Source organism: Haemaphysalis longicornis, unplaced genomic scaffold (assembly GCF_048455015.1).
Source record: "Haemaphysalis longicornis isolate Haplotype H1 unplaced genomic scaffold, Haemaphysalis longicornis Haplotype H1 scaffold_4, whole genome shotgun sequence".
NCBI lineage: Eukaryota > Metazoa > Arthropoda > Arachnida > Ixodida > Ixodidae > Haemaphysalis > Haemaphysalis longicornis.
The window spans coordinates 111,520,812-111,527,994 of record NW_027526361.1 but is presented as its reverse complement, the minus strand read 5'-3'; the positions used below and the strand labels follow the sequence as shown (position 1 = coordinate 111,527,994).

At 54.6% G+C, this 7,183-nt stretch overlaps 1 pseudogene; it reads left to right on the top strand.

Annotated features, from left to right (window-relative positions):
• Positions 1-294: 294 nt before the first annotated feature.
• LOC144179932 (uncharacterized) lies at positions 295-1,360 on the top strand (annotated as a pseudogene).
• The last annotated feature ends 5,823 nt before the right edge of the window (positions 1,361-7,183 follow it).

The following is a 7,183-nucleotide window of genomic DNA, read 5'->3' as shown; positions in this document are numbered from 1 at the left end:
CCTGATCGATACGGGACTTCGGGGAAACGAACTACAACCATATTTACTGGCGCAGCCGACGGGATTTTGCAGAAGAAATCACCAGGCCACAACCAGGGGCGGCAAGCCAGCCTTCATCGGGAGCTGCCGAGCTCCGTGCGGAGTGAAGCGGCAGAGCCAAGCGAGCGCACGGGGCCAACGACGCGGTAGCCGACAACCGAAATTGCGGGTGAGTGGGATTTCTTGCGCTTTGCTGTGGCGGTGTAGGCTGAGTCTGGGGTTGCATGGTATTCACGCGGAGTATGCTGGCGAACAATGCTGAAGGAGACGGAAATGGTCAGACACATGAGGCGCCACCTCAAGGAGGAACGGCGGCAGGAGGGGTGGTCCAAGCGGAGTCTGAGGCAATAATTCTTAGACAAATGGAGTTGGAGTTTCAAGAGCGAAAGGAGAAAAGAGCGCGCGAAGCCACGGAGCGAGAGAGAAAAGAAGCGCGCGAAACGGAGGAAAGAGCGCGAGAGGCGGCGGAGCGAAGGAGAAGAGAGGCGCGAGAATCGGAAGAACGCATACAAAAACTGAAGCTCGAATCCGATGAGCGGCTGCGAAGGTTGGAGCTGGAGACGAGGGCTGGCACGCAAACTCCTACGGGCTCGGACTTATACGAGGGTAGGCGGCCGGGCTTAGACCCGGTCACTCAGTGCGCAAAGGTCCTGAAAGCGCTTAAGCTGCCGTGCGATGCGGACATTCCGTTGTGGTTCGACGAAGTTGAAAGGTTGTTTGTAACTTACGGTGTACCGGAGTCGAGTCGGGTTCATTTAGTTGTACCGGCGTTGTCGGAACGGGTGAGGTACATGTTACGTGGACTCAGGGACAGTGAGTGCAATGACTACGAAGTGGTAAAAAGGCCGTGCTGCAGGAGCTTAGACTAAGCCCCGCAGAATACCTCGACCGATTTGCAAAGCAGCGAAGCGTAACGACGAAACCTGGTCGCAATTTGCCTTCCGCGTTGGCATCCAGTTTGACTACTACCTGAAATCGAGGAAGGTCGAAACAAAAAAAGGATGTAGTGGCCCTTATGGTGGCCGATAGAATTAAGAACAGTTTGAGCGCTGAGGGACTGGAGTACGTTCGCCTGCGCGAAGCAGAGACGTGGCTGAAGCTAGCAGAGATAGCTAACGTGCTGCAAACCTTCGAGCAGGCCAAGGGAAGAGGCTCCGCTGTAAGGCGTAGAGATAAAGTACCTCCGCGCAATACCAACAGTGGCAAGCGAATGTGGATGTGTAGCCTCTGTAAGGGAGAAGGTCAAGATTTGCGGCTGTGCCCGAAAATTGCTGACAAGTCAGGAAACCCAGGGCGCAGCGCGCACGTGCAGATAGTGTAGTAGATGGCGCAAGTGCAGTGCAGGCTCAGGATGCCGGCCTGACAAGCGGCGGGCAGCGAATTTTCGTGGCCGAGGTAAAGGCGCTCGTATGCATTGATGAGCCGAGAAAGTCTAGACTACAGCACGTGGAAATCCACTGTACAGGCAAGACAGTTACCACGACGGTCGACACGGGAAGTGAAGTCACGGTGGTACGAGAAAGCCTAGTCCCACAGCGCACCATGCAGCCATCGGGCACCATCAGGCTAGTTCTAGCATTTGGCGAGTCGGTTAACGCGAGAGTGGTCAGCCTGCCTGTGAGTTTGAGGCAGGCCGTGTCGGTGGTCGGGAGTCCCAAGGTGGAGCTAATCTGTGCTGTCACCAACAATCTCGCCGAGGGACTAGACTGTTTGCTTTCGAGAGAGGATTGGGAGCTGCAGACGAAATGTTACCCCAACCAGGAGGCGAACAGCACGGCTGAAACTTTCGCCTCCTCAAGTGGGGACCTCGAGGTCGGCACCAGGGCGATCTGGGAACCGGCGGCTGCCGTGTGTGAGATTACGGGAGAGACGGCACCCGAAGCTCCGGCCGAGGAGATTGATGAGGCAGTGGAAGTTGAGGGCCCACGGGGAAGGCTGCTGGCGTCTCAGCTGGCTGATGACAGCCTAAAGAGAGCTTGGGCCGACGCGAAAAGAGGGAAAGCCGGCATGTTTGTCTCTGACGGGTTGCTGTTTCATAGGGACACTATAGCCGGCGCGAAGGTAACGCAACTCGTGCTGCCCTCAGAGGGATGCGAGGAGGTACTCTTGCTGGCCCACGAGTCACTATGGGGAGGCCATTTAGGCCCCAAAAAGACGAAGGCTAGGATAAAATATAGCTTTTTCTGGCCTGGCCTAGAGGCAGACGTATTTAATCAATGCCAAACATGTCATGGCTGCCAAAACCGGGCAGATAGACGGCTCAGCGAGCGGGTCCCTATTGTTCCCCTAACAAGGCCAGACCTCCCCTTCCAGGTAGTAAACGTTGACATCATAGGTCCCCTGGACGTACCGTCGGGTCGGGGCCACAAGTATGCGCTTTGTCTGGTGGACCTCTGCACACACTGGCCCGAAGTCGTGTGCTTGCGGTCACTTACGGCGAAAGCAACTTACGTAGCTCTCCTGACAATATTCAGCAGGACTGGCATCCGTGAGTTAATATGCTGTGACCAGGGCACTAACTTCACGTCACAACTGACACAAAGCTTTTTGGAAACGTTGGGCTGCGCGCACGCTTCGCGACACCGGAACACCCGGAGAGCAATGGCAGGGTGGACCGTTGGAATAGGGTACTTAAGAACATGCTGTTTCACGTCATCGAGAAGGATCCAAGGAACTGGGATAGGTTAGTACCGTTCATGTTGTAGGCCTACCGAGAGGTTCCGCACGACACAACCGGAGTCGTCCCGCTTCGCATGCTTTATGGCAGGAACCCCACAGGACCACTGGCGATCCTCCAGCACAGTTGGACAGGGGTACTGCCCGTACCGGGCACATTAAAAGAGGAGCCAGCGAAATACCTAAGGCAGCTGCGCGAGCAGCTGGAGGTAGCGGCGGAAGTGGCGGTGCTCACGGCGAGCGCGCGCCAGGGCAGTTACGCGCAGGCGTACAATAGAACCGCGCGCAACAAAACGTTCAGCGTTGGCGAACAGGTCCTTTTGTTCGACACGGAGGTTAACGTAAGACGGCCCCGAGATGGTTGGGCCCATTCACGGTTGTTGCACAGGAGAGGCAGCATTCATACTGTCTCGACATGGGGGAAAAGAGAACTTCGTTGGTGCACGCGAACCGCTTTCGACCTTACTACTGTCGCGTCAGTCACGTGGGGGTAGTGCTCGATGAAGATAGCGAGTTTGGGGACGTAGAGTGAGCCCACCGCTTTATGCCGCCGCGTCGAAGTACCCTCCTCTTACCGATCGAGAAGTTGTCACACTTAAGTGAGCGAGAGAGCTCTGAGATTGCAAGCGTAATTGCAAAACACGTCGACCTGTTCGATGGAACGCAGGACTCGCCGTGGTGGGGCAACAACGAATCGAGCTGCAGGGAAGTTATGAGCCAAAGAGGGCTTTTCCTTACCGCGTTCCGGAGCTGCTCAGGAACGAAGTCACCCACCAGGTAGACGAACTTTTGGAGTTGGGCCTCATCTACCCAGTCGAAAGTGAGCACGCCCACCCGGTCGTTTGCGTCGGAAAGAAAGACGGGTCGTGGAGAATGTGCATCTACTACCGCAGGTTAAATGCGGTGACTCGCGCCAATGCATTCCCTATGTCACCACCGCAGGAGCTGATCCTGAAAGTGGGTCACTTGAGGTTTATCACAGTCATAGACTTGCGGAGGGGCTACTGGCAGGTGCCGGTAGCGCCGGAGAGCCAGCACCTATCCGCCTTCTTCACGCACTACGGGCAGTACGCGTGGCACGTCATGCCATTTGGTCTCAGAAATGCAGCAGCAACATTTCATAGGATGATGAACACATTGCTCGCCAAACACCGGTCCTACGCCACGGCCTATCTCAATGACATTGCCGTCTTCTCCTCATCATGGCAAGAACACCTTAGGCCCGTGGACACTATCCTCGGCTTGTTGACGGACGCGAGGTTAAAGGCGAGCGTTGAGAAGTGCCAGGTAGCTCAGGGCCACATTAGTACCTCGGCCAGGTAGTGGGCAGCCGAACGCACGGCTCTGATCCGGAAAAGCTGGCCGCAGGCAGAGGTCTCGCACAACCAAAGACTAAGAAGGAGCTTCGAAGTCTCCTTGGCCTTTGCGTGTATTGCCGAAAGTACGCCAACAACTACGCGGAGGTAGCTGAACCGCTAACGTCGCTGACCAAGCGGGGTGTATCAAGGCAAAAGTCTAATTAGTGTCGCATGATGGCGGTAATGGGAGCAGTCAGAGTTGATTTTACCTTTTACCCAACCGGCCGAACCGCTTCCGCTCACTGACTAACCAGAGTCACTGTAATTATTAATAGTGACTCTGCCTAGTCAGTGAGCGGAAGTGGTTTGTCCGGTTCGGTAAAACCAAGACAGACTGATCCGTTTGCAATCGCGAAACAACACCAGACTGCTCCCATCCAGTACAGCAATCCTCGCTGGTGTCGTTTCGCAATTGCAAACGGATCAGTCTGTCTTGGTTTTACCCAACCGGACAAACCGCTTCCACTGACTGACTAGGCAGAGTCATTATTATTAATTACAGTGACTTTGGCTAGTCCGTGAGCGGAAGCGGTTCGGCCGGTTGGGTAAAATCAACTCTGACTGCTCCCATCGCCGCCATCATGCCACACTAATTAGACCATTGCCGTGTACCGAACCCGATTCCTTGGAGTAGCGAGGCCGAGCGGGCGTTCGAGCAGCTAAAGGAGTCCCTTTGCTCAGGAGTCCCTTTGCCCCTGACCCGCACCAGCCTAGTGGCTGTTTACGGGCGCGTCTGAGGTGGGAGCCGGGGCATGTCTGGCGCAGATGGAGAAAGAGGGCCGCGAGAAGCCCATCGCGTTTTCCAGCCATCGTTTCAGTCCAACCCAAACCAGCCATCAACCATCAAACGCGAGGCGTTTGCCATCATCTGGGCATTGAAAAAGTTTGATTATTTTGTTTTTGGGTAGAAGTCAATGTCGTGTCTGACCATAACCCTCTGTCTTACCTCACGACCTGTACGCCTCATGGGGCTAAATTGTCAAGGTGGGCATTAGCCTTGCAACGCTACAACGTTGTGGTTTCTCACAGGAAGGGATCAAACAATGCGAACACGGATACACTGTCGCGCCTTCACAATGTTGCTTGTGGGGGGGGGGGGGGCACCATTGAATTGCCTCCCAGCCTTAGCACCGCCACGACGGACGTGAACGTCCCGTTCACCCGTCCTCTTTCGTGGTGGTGTGTCTGTGTGTGTGTGTGTGTGTGTGTGTGTGTGCCGTGGTTGTGCGCGACGAGATGCCTTGGGTGCTCGATCCGTGCACCGAATTGAACTTTCTGTGCACCGCAAGTGAGCGAAAGCAGAGCCGAACATTCTTGAAGGAACGTTATCAGGCTACGCCGTCAAAGAGGACATTTGCGCGCGTGCGAATTGCGGCAATGCAAACTTTCTTAACGTTTTATTTTTGTTGACCGCAAAATTGCCCGTGTTGTTTGCCAGTCCTTATTCCTTTTGTTCTGGTTGTCGAGTGCCAGAATGTTTGTACGTGTTTGCAGTTATAGCGCGCATCAGTGTCTCGAGTTGTCTCGTTGTTCGTGGCGTTTGCGCGCCCCGGAGACACGACCCAATTTCTTTTTACTCGCACTTAGTATTTTTAGTATCTTTTGGTGTGTTTCTTGTTTGCTAGAGTATTCCGTCCCTGTTAAACGGCTAGTGAATAGGTTGTGTTTGTAGTTTAGGTGAGAGAGGTTTCGGATCAGCTACAGAAATGGAAGGGGGCTCATTTGTGGTTATAATTAACTCCTTCCACATGTTTTTTTTTGTTCCGCTGTTATTGCTGAAGGAAAGATGAAACGAGTGGCTCTTTTGAATTCTTGTCGGATTGACTGAACCAAGAGGTCCAGTAACCCTCTTAAAGGGGGGGTTGTAAGGTCCACATGTGAGGTCAGTGGCCAGGCGCGCAGGCTGCGCGTGAGAACCCGCCACTCTGTCTGGTGGCTCAATACTGTGGACTCTACGCGGTAGCCGTCGCCAATTCGTCACGGCACGCAGGGGAGACGGATTGTCTAGCCCACGGAATACCACGGGGATAATCCTCATTGAAAACGCAGACAGCGCCGCCGGGTTCCGAGAAGCACCGGGGAGGTGTAATTGCCGACGTCGGGGCGTGCGCCACGCGAGCCTCCATTGTAAACGCGCTCCTTCGGCATAGTGTACTGTGGCTGCCTTTCGCCCTCACCCCGCTGGGTCGCGCGCACTTGCTCGTCCGCGAGCGGGCTGTTGACCCAAAGATGGTGGCGCCCCATTGAATATTCCGTACTGCGATGAGTGACAGCTGTCTACGTGCATTCGGGCACTCCCTTACGCGCGTACGAAATGCTACAGGGGCGTTCCCGAGAGATCGTGAGCTAGAGGTGTTATAAGGCCGAACTTGGCCGTTAGAAATCGTTCTTGTCAGAGCGCTGAGCTGGGCAGCTCCCGGCGGGACAAGGAGTCTCGACCATTAAAGCTAGGTTGGGATTTGTGAGCCCCCTAGGCTAGAGGTTAGGATCGCGTCGGAAGTTTAGGGTACAGCGCCGTACCGGGCAACTAGACTGATGCGGCGAGACAGGGTCTCGGCCATCGTTTCTCGAACAGTTTGTGTACGCTCCGAAGATAGGAGACTTAGACGAAGTTGAGAAGCTCAAGTGATTTGTGCGCACTAGGAGTAGCGTCTAGCTGAAGTTTGAAGTTTTCCCCTTCATTACTCATGTACCCAGTTTTCCTACTGTAAATAGCTGTATATAAACTCTTCGTTTCATTTAATCAACCCCAACGCTTTGGTTCGTCAATTCGACCGCCGTCTCCAAGAACTTCAACACCATCGCCCTGCCAGCCCCCTGCAAAATAAATCGGAGCACGGGCGATTGGGTTCCTGATCAATACCGGACTTTGGGGAAACGAACCACAACCATCTTTACTCCTGGCCAGGCACCGCTGATGATGATTGTGGGAGGATGCCTCTAGGGATTGGCCAACCAAAGAATCCATCACGAGATAGTTTCGCGTTCAACCACCGTCGTCATCTTCCCGTAGGGGAACCCTTTGTACACACCCCAACTGTGCATGCCTGGCCAGGCCCCACTAATGATGATTGTGGCAGTACGCCCCTAGGTATTGGCGAACCAAAGAA